This window comes from Zalophus californianus, chromosome 8 (assembly GCF_009762305.2).
Source record: "Zalophus californianus isolate mZalCal1 chromosome 8, mZalCal1.pri.v2, whole genome shotgun sequence".
NCBI classification, from domain to species: domain Eukaryota; kingdom Metazoa; phylum Chordata; class Mammalia; order Carnivora; family Otariidae; genus Zalophus; species Zalophus californianus.
In genome coordinates this window covers 121,842,494-121,860,581 of record NC_045602.1, presented here as the reverse complement: position 1 = coordinate 121,860,581, position 18,088 = coordinate 121,842,494, and the positions used below count along the sequence as shown (strand labels likewise).

The window sequence follows — 18,088 nt, the reverse complement described above, 5'->3', positions numbered from 1 at the left end:
TTTCCTTCCAAGGAAATGTGGACCGGAACTCCAGCAGACATCTTGGACCTTGGAAATGAAAGCAAAGATGGTGGAGCAAAAATATTAAAGCTTGGATTCCAGACAATCCCATAGAACTGCTATGCCCTTCCTGAACTGCCTGCTTCCCATATTTCTTTTATGCAGAACAAAAATAAATTTCAATTTTATTATGCCTTTTTTTCTGTTATATGTAGCCAAATCGAATCCCAATACCAGTTTTAATAGGTATTAAATGAAAAGAGGGTTCTGTGGTCAAATAATTTCGAGAATTATTAAAGTTTAACCAGTTTCACTAATGCAAGACCGCTCAGTTTTTAATATGCTAATGAGCAATGGCAACCTCTAAGATGGGCTAGAGTATGCACAACTTCCTAAATCAACTTGACCCCAAAACCTCTTTTTTTTTTTTAATCTTTTATTTTTTTTAAATAGGCTCCATGTCCAACATGGGACTCGAACTCAAAACCCCAAGATCAAGAGTTGCATGCTCTACCAGCCAGCTGAGCCAGCCAGGTGACCCCTGAAACTTATTTTTATCGGATCATCTCATGGGATGAGGGGCAATGGGAAATGTTGCCTTAAAAAATTTACATTTTTGCTTCTTCCTTTCTAATTCATACTTCTTCTAGGCTGATCTTTTTTTTTTAAGATTTTATTTATTTATTTGACAGAGAGAGAGAGAGAGAGTGAGAGCAGGAACACAAGCAGGGGGAGTGGGAGAGGGAGAAGCAGGCTTCCCGCCGAGCAGGGAGCCCGATGTGGGACTCGATCCCAGGACCCTGGGATCATGACCTGAGCCGAAGGCAGACGCTTAACCACTGAGCCACCCAGGTGCCCCTAGGCTGATCTTTTTTAAAAATAAAGTTGATGATATAACATACCTGTTTAAAATCCTTGAACAATTCCTATAGGATAAAGTTCAAACTCCTTTATGTAATGAATAAGACCTTTTGTGATTTGGCCCTTGCCTTCTCTCTAGCCTCACCCTAGCAATCTCCTTTTCACATCACAAACAATTTGCACTGTTGAGATCTATGCATGTTCTCCCTGGTCTCTTTGACTCTGAATATGCTACACCACTGTGAGTGGAACACTTTTCTACTTGCCACCTTGACTGGTATTCCACCTCTGATCCTTTAAGACCAGGCTGACATATTAACTCCATTCATGCTTTGAGCAATTCCTTCTATGTATCAGGCAACACTCTAGTACTTGGGTTCCAAAGCCAAATAAACATAATCCCTGCCCTGGAGGGATATCAGATCAAATGAAGTTAGACAAGTACTGTATTAGTCAGAGTCTGCTAATGGCCATAACAAACAATCCTCCCATTTCAGTGACTTGGCATTAAGATAGTTCATTTCTCACTCTCGGCACGGTCCATTGCGGGTAAGCACAGGGGTTCTGCTCCATGCAGTCAGTCAGGGACCCTGGCTCATTCCATTGCTACTTTTGGGGGCCTCTAAGTCCTCCACTAGATATTTTTGCATCTGGCCAGCAGATGAGGAAAGGACAAGAGTTTGGAGGCTCACATAGGAGGTTTTGGGCGATGCCTAGAAATGAGATATATCTATCACTTCTGTCCAGATTCCATTATCCAGAATTTAGTCATGTGGGCCTATCTGATTACTGATAAATGTGGTTTTGCTATGAGCCTAGGACGAATATGAAATGGGCTGGTGCAAACAGCCTTTTCTGTGACACAGATATATAAACAAGAACAATAAAGAAGCTCAGGGTCTAATGGAGGAAACAGACAAGTCAACAGAGGCAGGAAGGCAAGAAAGAACATGGTCAGGCAGGATGTAACCTGTATTTATGGAGTTACTATCAGAAAGTTCTAGAACTGCTGGGAGCCTTTCTGTGGCTCCCCTTCAGAGCTCCTAAGAATTGCTCTTCTAGGGCCCTCTGTAAATATGGACATACTATACAGCCCAGAAAGTTGTGCATCATTGCTGTCACCTCCGAAACAGACCTTTAGGGCCTCTTAGTGCCAACCATCTCTTGTCCCAGCAGCTGCTATGGTGTCCAGCTCTGCATGGGCTCCATTTGACTTCACGAGCTGTATCCTGATAAATCTTTGCCTCATGACCCTGCTGTAAGCCTCTTTTTTAAAAAAAAAAAAAAGATCTTATTTATTTATTTGAGAGAGCGAGAATGAGAGAGAGAGAGAGAGAGAGAGAGAGAGAGCACGAGAGGGGGTTGGGTCAGAGGGAGAAGCAGACTCCCTGCTGAGCAGGGAGCCCGAGGCGGGACTCGATCCCGGGACTCCAGGATCATGACCTGAGCTGAAGGCAGTCGCTTAACCAACTGAGCCACCCAGGCGCCCTGCTGTAAGCCTCTTAACACTGAGTTTGGGGACACCACAAAGCCCCACTTGGCACCTGTGCATGAACAACTGAAGTGGATCTTTATCCCATGGGAGGTGAGCTGGTGGACAAATTTCCTTCCTTTTCCTCTCCCTTAGGCTATGCTATGCTTCGTGTCATGTGGCTTCTCAGAGGATAATCCCTTGAGCTGAAGCCCTCAGCACATAGTAGAAGCCAGATGAAGTAGGGGCCAGATACCATCCTGGTATCGGTTCTTCTCACCTTCCTACCTTTCTCCTTTTGCCTCCCGCTTCTGCCCTATAGAGTCAAGCTCTGTGTCCTAGAGGCTAAGACATCCCCGCGGATGATTACAGCTAAAAGACACTTAGCGGTCTCAGTTTCCCCTCCAGTGCCTATCTGCAGGTCCCTGGATGCTGGAGAAGTAGTTTTCTTCCCCTTTCCGAAGATTTATTTATTTATTTAAGTAATCTCTACACCCAACATGGGGCTCGAACTCATGCCCCTGAGATCAAAAGTCGCATGCTCTACTGATTGAACCAGCCAGGTACCCCACTGCATAAGTGTTTTAAGGGTCAGATTCCACTAACCCTGTTCAGTTCTGCAGACCTGACTCTATGAAGGTCAAGCCCACTGCCTCTCCTGAGTGTAGCCTCCAGACCTTTCCTTTGCTTGTACCTGTACCATTCATTTGTGGATCAGTTGTGTACTCCTATTGATTTCTTGTTTGGTAACATAACATCTGTATCTCTGTTTGACTTCTTATGTGCTGCAGACTGTTCTCAAGTTTAAGAGCAGGAATTACTGTCTGACGAGTTTGTTTCCTTCCTGCTCCCGCACCTCTCACTGCTGTCTTTTGCTTCTGTGCCTTGGCATATGCATGTTGCTCCCTGTCTGGAGCTCCATTCTTCCCCAAATCATTTATGTTTTTCCCAAATGTGAGTGAGGGACATGATTTTGTAAAGGGAGGGCCACTTGACTCCCATGTAGGACTCACCAAGTCCGTCTCTGATATAACTCTGTGCCCAGCCCCTTTTCAGAAACTAAAGTGCAGAGACCTGAGCCCCATCAGCACTCTTGAGAGTTTTAGACCCTTGATCCTATGTTGGACTGAAGGGGTCGTGGCCACCAATTGCCTGGTCCTGCCTCAGCCACTGCAGCAGCTGGTTAAGGAGGGCAAGCATGCTGTCCGTCTGAGACAAGGGGAACAAGCATCTCTCTCCATACTCACGCACCAACAGCTTGGCAGGATTGGAGATCCTCAGGACCAATATGTAAATTTCCATCTTGATCCCAACTAGATTATGAGCTTCCTGAGGACAGGGATATTGTCTGCCTTTCTGTCTAGAACAGTATCTGGAACACAGTTGGTGCTTAATAAATATATTTTCTTTTTAACGAAGGAAGAAGAGGAAGCTCTTCTGACCATGAGGCATCTTGGCCAGCCTTGAGTCAAATGAGAGAAGTGTACACAAGTGAGGTAGACAGGGGGCAGAGGGCTGCTTTCTCTGTATTTTCAAACTGGAGAAATCTCTGGTGTCTCTGGTGTCTGCCAAGAAGTCAAGAAGTGGTCCTCAGAAAGGAGATAGGGTCGCAGGATGAAAACCACAGGAACACTGGGGCTTCAAAGAAACTAAAAATATCCTCTCTCTGGGGGTACAGTAAGGCTTGGCTACATCATTACAGCTATTCCTGACAAAGTCAAGCCATGTTCATCTTAAATGTATCCAACAAACTGCTCTTGGAATCACCAGGACTCAGATCATTCCTACTTTGAGGTAAAATGAGCCTCTACAGTCAGAATCTGCCATTTTTTTTAGTGGGTGCTAAAGAAACACCCACAATAGGGGCACACAGGGAGGGAGGGGGACAGCTGACTATCACCACGTGGGGAGGAGGCCAGTAACAGGATGGCATAGCTTACTGGGCTAGGCAGGTGGATAACTCTCCCTCCCTTGCTCCATATGTTTTCTCTATAGCATTTTTCACTACCTGCCCCTTGTATTTATTTATTGTCTTTCTTTCCCCTCAGCATGCCTATTCCACGAGTGCCAGGCCTTTGTCCTATTGACTGCTGTATCCCCTCTCTTACATCAGTGCCTGGCCTTTACTGGGTATTCAAAAATTAGCTGCTAACGAACGAATTAAAGAATATTAAACAATTAGTTGAACCTCAGCCATATGCTGGGCCCTGTCCTTGAGGATGCTACTAGGATGGTGGGGGAGAGAGGCCTGAACATAAATACACCATAGCTCGACACCTGATTTTTCCGAGGTATATCAAGGCGCCGCAGGATCCCCGGGGCTGAAAACTCCTGGGGAGTACGGGGGCATTGGGAAGAAGCCCGTCGTGTGCCAGGAGTGCCAGGGAGCCCGGCGGAGCAGCAGGAGATGCGGCTGGAGCCACAGAATGAAGCTCCCTGGCTCTTTGCTTGGCTTCTCGGCATCTTTTCCTGACCTGCGGGACCCTTGCCTCTCCTCGCTTCTGTCGGCGGGACCTTGGCCCAAGCAGCATCTCTGTCGCGGGACCCCAGCCACATCCTCTCGCACCCCGGGAGACGCCAGCCCCGGGTCTTCCAGCTCGCTAGCCTGCTACCTGCGAGACCTCCACCTGCGGGGGGAACTCCTCCACTACCACGCGCACTCCAGGTCCCCGCCCCCTGCCTGCGGTCTGCGGCGTGCAGGACCCCGCCCCGCCCCCTCGGCCCGCAGGACCCCGGCCCCGCCCCGCCCCCTGGCCCCGCCGCTCTGTCCCGGGGGGCGGGGCCGCGCGCAGCGGCGTCTCCAAGGCGGGGGGCGCGAGGCAGGGGGCGGGGCGGCACCGGCACCAGCCAATCAGCGCCGCGATCACATCCATGCAAATACGAGCACAATGGAGCGAGCCCATCACTCGCCCCTGCAAGCAAGCTTGAAATGGGCTTCCGCCTGAGCGGCAGCCAGGATGACCAATGACTCTGTGTTTTGGGCTGGCGAAGCCCAATGGCGTTGCAGGGAAGGTGGGCCCGAGCTGGGTTAGGGTGTCCTTGCAGGGTGTCTGAGCTAAACTTCACCAAATAATAGCTGTTTGTATTTTGGCTGCTGCAGGAGCCATTTTAGGTAAGTTCTTCTCTTAACTTTTTATTTTCCTCCCTGGCCTCCGCTGGCCGGCCTTGTCCGCGGGTCCCTGGCCCCGCCCCGCCGGCTGGGCTGGGGTGCCCCTATGAATGGAGCTGGGATGAGGGGCTGCGGCGGCGCCGAGGCCCGGCCGGGGTCCGAGCGGGGCCGGCGGCGGGCGGCCTGGCGGAGGGCAGGCGGCGGCCTGAGGCCTGAGGCGAGGAGCCGGCCTCCGCCGCGCCCCGCTCCCGCTCGCGCTCAGGCCGCGCTCGGGCCGCGCTCGGGCCAGGCAGCTGTCCTTGGGAGTGCGCCGCTGCGGGCCGCGCGGAGGGGCGGGGGTCCCGGCAGCCCCCGGCCCCTGGCCTGGCGGGCAGGGGCGGGGCGTGCGGAGGCCCCCCCCCCGGGGCGGGCCGTAGAGGGACCCCCGGGCGGGCCGGGCTGCGCAGCGCGCGCGGCGGGGGTGACCGCTATTCCGCCGCCGCCCCCGCAGAGAAGTTGCTCTATTGGCGTCCTGCGTCTGTTTGCAGGGGTGGAGGAGGGTGGGCTGGTGCCAGGCTGCTGCTCCAGGAGGGGGCGGGGGCCCCGGCGCGTCCTCGGAGCGCGCTCCCCCTCCGCCCCCTTCTTACGCACTAGCGCGCACTCGCCCCGAAAATTGGAACCCTGGAGGTGTCCACCAGCCCCGCAGCCAAGTTTTGTGCATTATTAGATTGCATGCTTGAGCTTAAAAAAAAAAAAGTAATCTGTCCCCTTTAGGGTATTTATTTTCTTCACTGTCAAGAAGTAACGGGAGTCTTTTGCTCCCAAATTTCCAGGGACATGCTTGTCAGATGTGCAGAGGGTTGGCAGCTACTTGGTTTTAAAAAGACGCTATTAGGAAATCCCCTCACTAGTGAGATAATTGAAATTTGAGTTTGTTTGCAGCTTCAGTTTTATTTGATCCAATTAAAAATACATAAGCAGGCACTTGTATTTGTGTACATAAAGTATTCCTAGTTCCAGTTATGACTGATGTGACTGTGGTTTCGGTAGTGTGGGATCTAATAAGGCAATATAATTCAATTTTCAACTTGTAAGCCCGTGTTCTCCAAATTAGGGTTTATGGACCATTAGTAATCTGGCGAAGGTTTCCAGTGAATCCTTGGCGTCTCCAGGCATCTCTGGAACTGTTGTATGTGCCTTACTCCCCACCCCTTCGAAACTGCTCATTTCTGGTGTAACAGATCCACGAACAGAGAAGATACACATTTTAAAATTTTTTATAATTTTCAGAACGTCTGCAGTATTGCCTGAGATTCAATTATTGTTTCTCAAATGGCATATTGGAATACAATCCCGCTAGGCCCTCCGTTTTGACATACTTTATGGGGATATGCCTGGGGTACTTAGAAAAGCCCTGGTAGAGACCACAGTACTGTGCTCCCAAGGCTAATTGTGAGCAGCCTTTCTTATTGGAGATCCGTAGTCACTGACTGTGCACTATACAGTAGTTTGTTGCTAAGCTAAATTGGTAGATCATGTTGGCAACTTTGTGGCATTCTGGCAGGACAAAGAAGGTTTGAGATCTATGTATGAAAAACTGATTAGGCACGAATCTTCAAGTACCCTGCTTTATGCCAGCCAGAACAGGTGGTTTCATATAAGCAATGCGTGACTGTAACGGAAGGCCTGGGAAAATGGGGAGCGGTAAATGATTAATTTTGGACTTCTTTCTGTCCCAGGGCAGATCTCCTAGATGAATTGTGATGGATTATTTAAACTTTTTTCTTCATTCATGGACTACTATTAAGAGCTAACCTTTACCACTTTTTTTTTTCCTTTTTGCTAACTTTGGAATCTCCTTTATAGTAACCAGAATATGATACTGTTTTTGCTGTAGTCTGGCCATGACAGAATAAATCTAGATCTGTTGTGAAATTATTTGTGTCTCCTAGTGCTATTACAGTAGGCCTGGAGTCACATCTTTTATACTGCAGTTATTTCTTTGCTTTTTCTTTTTCTTTTTTATATTTTATTTATTTATTTTTTAAAGATTTTATTTATTTATTTGACCGGGAGAGACAATACGAGAGAGGGAACACAAGCAGGGGGAGTGGGAGAGGGAGAAGCAGGGAGCCCGATGCGGGGGTTCGATCCCAGGACCCTGGGAGCAGAACCTGAGCAAAGGGCAGTCGCTTAACTACTGAGCCACCCAGGCACCCGTCTTTGCTTTTTTTTTTTTTTTTGACATTTAGCTTTTCTGTTGTTACAGCGTGCAGTCGTTCAATGTGATCACTTTTACCACAACTTTTTAATATTCTCTATCCTTATAATTATTTTTATAATTTATTGATACAGTTGGAAGTTCTCTGAACTAATCAGTATATTCATGCCAACCACAAAAGAAGTTGAAAGACCAGTTTGGAGTGAAATGGGAGAGCCACAAGTTATACTGCTGTATTTCTGGATGATCCTGTGGCAGTTAGTTTTTTATATTTACTGATTTACTCTTCTCATAACTATTTCAAATACCAAAGATCTCAGGCAGAATCATATCTCTTCAGGAACCAAATCTCATTTGTGATTTTTGCCATTATGTTACAGAAAACTTACCAGAAACAGCAGACGTTTGGGCCACTGTGCTGTAGAGATCTCTATGATTTATAGAAGTTTCAAACAAGTTTTTTGGTTTTCTTGGAAGCATGGCGTTGCCCCAAGCAGAGATTGTGGTTATGTCTTCCTGTGTTAAACCATGAGGAAAAAGGGTTCCATGCTCTCAGGCTTGATTCTCACAGTAGGGGCCTCCGTTTTTCAGTTTTCATGGAAAGACCTTGTATTAGTAATGGCCAAATGGAGTCAAACTTGTTCTGAATCCTTCTGAACAGGTTAGAGGATTCAAGGATTCTGCCTGCAAAAATATTTTCAGTATGTGACAATGACTGCATGTAAATCAACTGAGGAGACTATGTTTTCACTCCCTTCCATCCCTTTTGTCTCCCCGCCCCCCCCAGTATAGCAAGGTTAGAAATAGTTTTTATTTTTTTAAGATTTTATTTATTTATTTGAGAGAGAGGGAGAGAGCACAGAGGGAGAGTGAGAGGAAGAAGCAGACTCCCCACTGATCAAGAAGCCCGATGCGGGGCTCCATCCCAGGACCCTGAGATCATGACCTGAGCCAAAGGCAGACGCTTAACTGGCTAAGCCATGCAGGTGCCCTGAAATAGAATTATTTTTAATAAATATTTGGTGGTTCACTTTATACTTCATTCCTCAATCAAAGCTTTAGTTTAATTCAGGTGAAAAGCTGCAGTGAATTCCATGGGACTGCCTGCATTCTCCTGTACCAGGTTATTATATTGAAAACTCTTTGAAATACATAAAATAATAGCTAGGGCTTAGATATCTGTTTCCTAGAGAACAGGTTTGGGTTTTTTTTCCCCCAGTAGAATGTGACATACTTGTGAGACAAGCAAAAAGAACTAGCATTGAAATACCTGGTGTGTGTCCAGCACTCAGCCAGGCATTGGGGATGCAGAGATGAAAAAATGTCTCCCATTTTCGTGGTCACTCCATGAGGCTGGACTGAAGCTGAGAGGTGAGGTAGCTTATTTAAGGCCATAAAGCTAGTAAATGTTGGAGTCAGAATTTGAACCCAGATCATCTGGATTCAAAGCACATATTCTTTTCACCAACTACCCTCTAAAGATTTCTTTAAAAGCTGGAGTGTGCTGTCATGTTTTAGTGGTATGGGTCTAAGTTAACTGACCTAAGTTGTTCTACACACTCGTCTATTTTTCCTTCTTCATTTCAAGAATTTGTCACTGAAGAGGCAAATTAGAATACAGTAAGGGCACCCTTAACCCCTCCCCCGCCTTGTCTCCACAGTGTAGGAGAGGTCCTTGTAGGGCACTTAAGAGTTCAGCCTAGCCTGGTACTAATAGCCATGAAGTGCAGCGGGAGAATGCAGTCACTTTTTCCTTGCCAAAATGTTCTTTTCTTCAGTTCATTTTGTGGAGGCGTTGATACCCTCTTGAGAAATTCTGTTACTTCCATAAAAGTCCTGAAGGTAGTAAAATGGAGTTATTTTAAAATATCCATCCCTGTTCCCATTTCTGAACTAAATTATTTGCATAAAATCCAGAGAAAAATGTTTTCTTTTTGCTTGTAGTACCTGTATTCTTTGGTTTTTATAGTGTGTAATAGTGATTCTTTACTTCCTCCCATACTTACTCTTTTTGTCTTTTGCCATCATTGAGACCTTTAGAATCTTTGATAATGTATATGACATTAATAGTTCCTATGCTGAGGAATCATTTTTTTTTAAGTTGATGAACCTTTTTTCTTTATAGTCATAATGGAGGACTTTAAATTTTTAGCAAGGGAGAAAACCTGATATTTCAATAGATTCTGTGGTGCTTTTATCCACTAGCTATTTCAGAAGACTTAACCTACTAAGACAGTATTTGAAAATTTTGGGAAAACTAGGAAGTAGAATTTTAAGATAACTTCAGGACACAAATCAAAATATAAGTTGGGTTTGAATTTTCTAAAAAAGTAAAGGGAGATTTCTGTTTTTCTACTCCTTTATTAAAGATTCTTGTAGGGACTATCACTGATCTAATTTTATGGATCAAATATATTATTTTATCAATAGTAAATTTTAAATATATTTTGAAATTTCTTCCACATTATGTGACCAAAGTATTTTATTTTTGGAATCTCTATACTTTTATTTTTTTAAAGATTAGAGAGAGAGAGCACGCATGCACGTGGGGTGAGGGGTTTGGGCGCAAAAGGGAGAGAATCCCAAGCAGACTCCCTACTGAGCAGGGAGCCCAACACAGCTCCATCTCACAACCCTGAAATCATACCCTGAGCCAAAATCAAGAGTCAGTTGCTCAGTCAGCTGAGCCACCCAGGCACCCCTGGAATCTCTATACTTTTAATTTTTTTTAATTTAATTAATTATTTTTTTAAAAAGGATTTTATTTGTTTATTTGATACACAAGCTGGGTGAGCGGGAGAGGGAGATGCAGGCTTTCCGCTGAGCAGGGAGCCCGACAAGGGCTTGATCCCAGGATCCTGGGATCATGATCTGAGCCTAAGGCAGATGCTTAACTGACTGAGCCACCCAGGCGCCCCTCTATACTTTTTAATTGTAAGATTGTCTTTATATAGAAGGTCAGGCTTCAGGTTAAAAAAAGGTCTAACTACTGTGGTAACCTTGGCCTTTAGTTCCTACCTGTTTAGGTTGAGGCTTTTTGTCCTGGGATTCATGGATCCCTTGGTGTGCTCTGGTCTGTGAACTCCCCAAAATAGTGTACAAAATTTTGTTTGTGCACGTTTATGGAAAGTGAATCCATTCTTTTTATGATTCTCCAAGGGATCTGTGACTCCCACCCTCCTTCCCTCTACCCCCCATGTCTTCCCATCCCCCCTTCTCCCCACCATCTCTTCCCACCCACACGCAAAAACAGTATTAAAGGTCATTGATTTAGGTCATTTCAAAAACATTTGTTTTGTATGAGCAAAATCTTTTCCTGGAGGCTGACTTTGTTGGGCCTTTTTTGCCCTTTAGGAGGTACTGTGGTCTCAGTCTGGATCAGTTAGTTGGCCTGGGTATGGTGAAGTACTTCTGCATCACACCGGGCAGCATCTAGGCAAAGGGTTATCCCCAGAATCCTTCCCTGCCTTATGTTTATACTTGGGAAGCTGTTCCATACCCTTGCTTGTGCGCGCTGATAAAAGAGTAAGGGTTGGAGCAGGAACCATGAGGGCAATTGCAAAACAGTCTTACAGGGTTCTGGGCCTCTCTGCCTCAACCATCTGCCTCTGCAAATGGGACTGGAGGGGTGGCCATGGCAAAAGCTCCTGACATTTTCTTGCTTTGAATACTTCTTACTCATTCTGTTACAGCTTCATTCAATATGTTAGGAGGAAAAGGGTTTTTTCCCTAACATTGTAAAGAGGAACAATTAAAAAATCCCTCCATTTTTATATTCCCCAGACTTTGTATGTGATACCTTGCAACTTTTCTGTTAATGTTAATTTCAGGTTGAATTTTTTTCTTAATGTCTGTTTGAGCATGTGAGCTTATTTTACAGATAACATGCATATATGTCAAGTTCTGTTAAACCAGATGTTACCATAGGAAAAAGAGAATCAAATGTTAAAATTCTCAGAGCCTTGTTTTGTAATTTGCTTAAGTAAAAGCCTAGCAAATTGGTAAAACAAAATTCTAGAGTGACAAGAAAATTCTAAAAGTAGTCTCTAGGAAGTGGCCAAACTTGAGAAATCCTGGAAATTTTCTCATAGAAGTTCATTTGTTGAGCCAGACCAGAAGTTGAATAGAAGAAAAATCCATTTCTTTGGTTTGATATGTAGCTGGAGGAAAACACATTAAGCTTGAGGCAGTTTGGTGAAGGGCATTGACTCCTATGAAGGGATTCTGTTTTGTTGTTCCTTCCTGTAAGTGTATGTGAGCAAAGAAGTGTGCTTGGACTGTTCACTTTGGGTTCAAGGAAGCCATCAGTATTCTAAGAAATTCTTTGAAAGATTATGTCCAGTAAGCTAGCACAAATCATAGATTTTATTTACTGAAAGAAATTTTATGTAATTTAACACAAAGACGTCATTCATGTTCATTTGTATATTCTGGCGTGACAACTCTTATGAAGTTAGCAGTCTAAATTCAACTGTAGGTTAGCCTGAAGAATTCAAGGCACCATCCTTGTTGACCATGTGGCAGAGTGAGAGATAATTGTTAAAATGTGAAATAAGCTCTCCTAGATCAAGGCTACTCATAGTATCCAGATCTGTGCAGGTCTGTGGACTATTTGTTACCTGTCTGTGATGAAGTAAGTATAGAACTTGAAACATGTCAATGTTTTTACAGCATTTTTTGTAAAATTGATTTGCCTGTTGAGTCTAATAATAAAAAAATGTGAGTTTATAGTATAGTGTTTGTTTTTTTTCTGGTAATTCGTTTTTCAGGTATTTTATAAAAGTATTAGTCCATGACGGATTGAGAAATAACAAAAAGTGTTTTGGGTTTTTTTTAAGATTTTATTTTTAAGTAATCTCTGCACCCAACGTGGGGCTCAAACCTACAACCCTGAGATCAAGAGTCGCACACTTGGGGCTTCTGGGTGGCTCAGTTGGTTAAGCCTCTGCCTTACGCTCTGTTCATGGTCCTAGAGTCCGGCCTCCCTGCTCAGTGGGGAGTCTGCTTCTCCCTCTCCCTCTGCCTCCCCCCACCACCCCCGTTCGTGTTCTCTCTCTTGCTCGCTCACACACTCTCTTTCTCTCTCTCAAATAAATAAATAAATAAAATCTTAAAAAAAAAGGAGTCACATGCTTTGCTGACTTGAGCCAGCCAGGCAACCCCAAAAAGTAGTTCTCAACCCTGGGCAGCACTACTTAAGGTGATAGGTAACATCACCATTATCTTGCAGCTTGTTTAGAAGTGAACATTTTGGGGCCCCATTCCAGACCGACTGAAATAAATGACTTGGGTTGGGGACCCAGTAATCTTTGTTTAGCAAGCTATAATGATGATTTTTGTGCACATTTAAATTTAAGAAGCGTTGTCAACACGGTCCAGTAGAAGTTTGTGCTATGATGAAAAATATCTTATATATGTGCAGGACCTACTAGTCATACATGTGGCTTTTGAGCCCTTAAAATGTGGCTGGTATGACTGAGGAGAAGAATTTTAAATTTTATTTAATATTAGTTAATTTACATTTAGTCACATAGTGGCACTGGCATTTGACACCACAAGTCTAGATCCTTTAGGGTCCCCCTTTTAGGGTGGGGGCAACAAAAGTGGCTTTTTCCCCCTCATTTAGAAAATACAGGATAGGACAAGACTATCCTATAGTTTAAATGAGACTGAGCAAACCATAGCATAAAAGTTGGCACTTGCCCATTTATATTTACCTCTTTTTATCTAAAAGTTGATGTTAAGAAAATAGTAGGGTCAGAGAATAAATTTAGATCTGTGTCACAAAAGGTTTTGCAAACAGCAAGGTAGCTGTTTTAGTGAGGCCTTGTGACCCTTCATGGCTGTGACTAACATGCATGATGTCTTGCAGTATGACTTCTGAAGCTTTTGTCTTTTCCTATAAAGATTTAAGCTTTTAAGCGGAATACTGTAGTTTTCCAGTTCTCAATAGAAAGCACTGATCATTGGGAGTTCTCATTACTTTACACTGGTTAATGGGGGAGATTTTTCCTATGTAACATATTGTTGGTTTATCACCTTACTTAGAAGATGGTTTTTCTTTCTATAAAGGTAATCTTTGTTTTCAGTAATATTCACCAAGACTCCCTTGAAAAATTGAGCCTTGTCTTCTGTCCCCTTCCAATATATTTAAAAATTGATTTGTTAAAAGGATTTCTTTTATTCATTCAGGGTTGTATATGCTTCCCTGCCTCCATCCCCATCTACTTGTACTTCATATTTAAACCCCTAAAAATCAAGGATAGCATTGACTCTAATATATTGATCAGTATCCACTGCAGGATTGGAGATTATTTTGTGATTGACAGTAGAAAGAAACATAGCTATAAAAGTAAATAAAGATGCACATGTAGAATCATAGCTTTTTAAAGTGCTGTCCAGACACAGAGAGTCTTTTCTAATTGCACCATAATTTTATTGAATATATTTGCCAGGTTTTAGGTTTTCAGGCAGGAGATTGTTAGTCATCTAGGCAATGACTCTCGAAGCATGCAAGACAGTAGGGGTGTCCCATGTTATTTATACACTCATCATAGATTCCTTAAAGATCATGGATAGGGCTGCAGGAATAGCACAATTTTTAATGTAGCAGTGTCTGTTGGCTTTGTTTATGGCATGAATTAATGTATTGTCTTCCATTGTTTTTCGTTAAAAAACAGCACCATTTCCCATTTTACTGTAGGGACAGTCTTACGTTCTCAGAATGAGTGAAGATGTCCTCCTGGCAGGGGCCTCTGTTTAGCTGAAAATGACACAAGTATCACTGATCTGGGGGCCTAACATGTTGCAACATGCTGCTTTGGGCTCTTTTGTTTGACTTTGTTCAAAGAGTTTCAAGTTCTTGATCTCTAGGTATACATTTGGATTACTGCTTTGGAGTCTTCTTTCTTTCTTTCTTTTTTAGAGAGATAGTGCACATGAGTGGGGGCAGGGAGGGTGTGGGGAAGAGGAGCCCAGGCAGAGGGTGGGTGAGAGAGAATCTCAGGATCTCAGGCAGGCTCCACCCCAGTGGAAAGCCAGACGTGGGGCTCAATCTCACAACCCTGAGATCATGATCTGAGTTGAAATCAAGAGTTGGATGCTTAACCGACTGAGCCACCCAGGCGCCCCTGCTTTGGAGTCTTAAGGAATTGAAAAACCTAGTCTGTTGGTACTGAGATCTGATAGTTAATAGACCCCAAGTTTAAAATGTTTGTCAGTTCCTTGCTTCAAGTTTGTTCCCATCACTGTCACTAGTTCCCAGAGCTGGGGCTGGAATTTTGTATGAAATGTTACTAAAAGACTGATTTCATAAGCCATGGCTAAATACCAGTCTCCTTATTTACACATAATAGTCCTCCTCTGTCCACTCTTATCCACTGTAATGCAGCATTTCATGCTAGCAGGGCCCTCCCTGGGCACTGACTTTCCCTAGGTTCACTCTTGAACTGAGCTTTGTTGCTACCGTTAGAGCTGTGGTTATTTCCAGTTTAAGCTTTAAGTGTTATCAGGGCTTACATAATTCAGCATCTCAGCTAGATTCTTCTAAACCAAAGCCTCCTTCTGGCTTCTCAGGATTGAAGAAGAGTAGTGTTGGAAGGGACTTCGGAGGCCCTCTAGTCCAATTTCATCGTCTTATGGATGACAGAAAGGATATCTAGTCATGTAAATGTTTTGTAAGACCGTAGAGCTGGCCTATGGCCAAGTTAGGCTTAGAATTCAATTCTCATTTTACTAAATAGGTCTCTTTCCCTGACTGATGGTTAAGGTCCTGAAAACATCTGTGGGAGAATTCCCTGAATGGGCACCTGGGTGGCTCAGTCGTTAAGCGTCTGCCTTCGGCTCAGGTCATGATCCCAGGGCCCTGGGATCAAGTCCCACATCGGGCTCCCCGCTCTGCAGGAAGCCTGCTTCTCCCTCTCCCACTCCCCCTGCTTGTGTTCCTGCTCTCGCTATGTCTCTCTCTGTCAAATAAATAAAAATAATAAAAAATCTTAAAAAAAAAAAAAAGAAAAAAATTCCCTGAAGAACTTACAGGGATGGGGCGCCTGGGTGGCTCAGTCGTTACGCATCTGCCTTCGGCCCAGGTCATGATCTCAGGGTCCTGGGATCAAGCCCCACATCGGGCTCCCTGCTCTGCGGGAAGCCTGCTTCTCCCTCTCCCACTCCCCCTGCTTGTGTTCCCTCTCTCGCTGTGTCTCTCTCCGTCAAATAAATAAATAAAATCTTAAAAAAAACCCCAAAACTTACAGGGATAATATGGGGAAGTTGTGTTCTGAGATTAGAAGTGAATTTGTGAAAGGCTGAATAATTTTTTTAATGTTCTCAAAATAAAGATATCAATGAAATGTTACACGTCTTAAATGAATAAGGACGAATGGTACTATTTTGGTAACTCTTGTTTACTATGTCTTATTTACTGGAAACATTTTGGCATGTCCCTCCCTTTTATATCGTGGTAAAAGGCTTGTGGTACTATTTTGGTAACTCTTGTGTACTATTTTTTGCTTACTAGAGACTTTTTGGTATATCTCTCCATTATATCATTGTGAAATCCTTTGTAAATTTACCTTTGGGTTATTGCAAATAACGTGGATGATGTTTTTTTTTCCCCACATCTGCATACTCATTCAGCTTTTCAATAACTTAGTGTTCTTAGAATAGGTTTTTCCCAGACCCCTTAATTACTGTAATCATATAGCAGCTGCCAATCATTGAGCACTTACTGCGTGCCAGGTATGGTGCTAGGCTCTTTCATAGTGTGGTGATTGTTAGAGCTGCTCACTGATTCTCTTTTTTTTTTTCTTTTCTTTTGGGTACATGGTAGGATAGCACTTCTCTGTCACCTTGAAGTTGAGCATGGCTGTGTGACTTGCTTTGGATATTGAAATTTGAGTGCAGGTGATGTGAGACACTGCTAGGCAAATATCCCTTTTTTTCTGAAAGGAATCTGAAGTGGTTACATAATGTAAGCAGTAAAGCCTATGCTTTAAACCAGTGAGTTTTTTAAATGGAGTTTTGACTGTAACATAAACCAAACCATCCTGATGAATATAAATATACGTGGATTCTCATCATTGATCCTCATGGCTGAGTGCTGATATTAGCCCATTTTACAGTTGAGGAAATGGAGACAAAGTAAATTATATTTACTTCTCTAGCAGATCTGGTAGCCCAGGCATTTTGAGCCCTACATTCTTTCTTTCCTTTTCTTTTCTTTTTTCCCCCAAAGATTTACTTATTTATTTGAGAGAGGGAGGGAGAGCATGTGAGCAGGGCGGGAGTCAGAGGGAGAGGGGGAGAATCCTCAAGCAGACTCCCCTCTAAGCATGGAGCCCGACGTGGGGCTCTATCCCAGGACCCTGACTGAGATCAGAACCTGAGCTGAAATCAAGAGCCAGATGCTTAACCGCCTGAGCCACCCAAGGACCCCGAGCTCTACATTCTTAAGCACTACTTAAGTTTGCTGCCATTCTGTATGCTGTACCAACTCAGTACCCATAACTTCATATCAGAGCTTATGTTTACTTCTCTGTTCCATCCCTTCCTACCGATGCTCCTGAAGTTCCAGGTCCAAGGGTCTCTTACCAGCATTTATCTTTCCCAGTGTTGGGCTGCAGAAGCCTCCATTCCTTTTTTGTCGTCTGTTACCTACTTTTTCTGCCTTCTAGAATTCCATCTTTCCTGTGACGGGGTTAGTTCCTTGCCTTAGATATTCTTGCATCTCCGAAGTTTTCAGAGTAAATTTCTCAGAAGGCCACATTCGGCTGTATGAGTAGGAGGCTGCCCAGCAGTCAGAAGGGCTTTGCAGTGTAGTGGTTAAGGGCATGGCTCTGCAGCCAGACCACCTGTTTGAATCCTAGCTCTGCCACTTACCGGCTGTGTGACCCTCCCTATTCCTCAGTTTCCTCATGTGTATAATAACACCTCTCTCATATAGTCCTTTTGAGGATTAAGTGAGTTAATTTATGTAAAGCTTTGGAATAATGCCTGGCACATTGTAAGCATTGGATATTACGATTTTAAAGAATCAGGCATCATAGGGCCAAGATGAGTGGAGATAAGTCATTACTGATCTTAATCTTTCTGATGTTAAGATATGAAAGGTTTAATACCACTCTTTTTTTTTTTTTTTTTAAACTTTTTATTTATTTATTCATGAGAGACAGAGAGAGAGAGAGAGAGAGAGGCAGAGGGAGAAGCAGGCTCCCAAGGAGCAGGGAGCCCGATGCGGGACTCGATCCCAGGACCCTGGGATCATGACCTGAGCCGAAGGCAGATGCTTAACCATCTGAGCCACCCAGGCGCCCTAATACCACTCTTAATTTAATTTTTCCTTTTCTTTAACAGGGATTGCTGAGCAACTCTACAGGGCACTCTGCTCTGTGGGGGAAATGACCTAGAGCTTGCCCTCAAAGAATTTATAGTAAAGGGGAGATAAGATATA

General features: G+C 44.1%; 1 protein-coding gene across 2 annotated transcripts in view; it reads left to right on the top strand.

Annotated features, from left to right (window-relative positions):
• Positions 1-5,373: 5,373 nt before the first annotated feature.
• Positions 5,374-18,088, top strand: part of CHD6 (chromodomain helicase DNA binding protein 6) — a 191,568-nt gene continuing 178,853 nt past the window's right edge. The window contains exon 1 of one of the 2 annotated variants that reach the window (XM_027621209.2): positions 5,374-5,444. The gene's annotated coding sequence lies outside the window, so the exon portion shown is untranslated. The remainder of the gene's footprint in view (positions 5,445-18,088) is intronic. The other variant, XM_027621211.2, reaches the window with a different exon arrangement.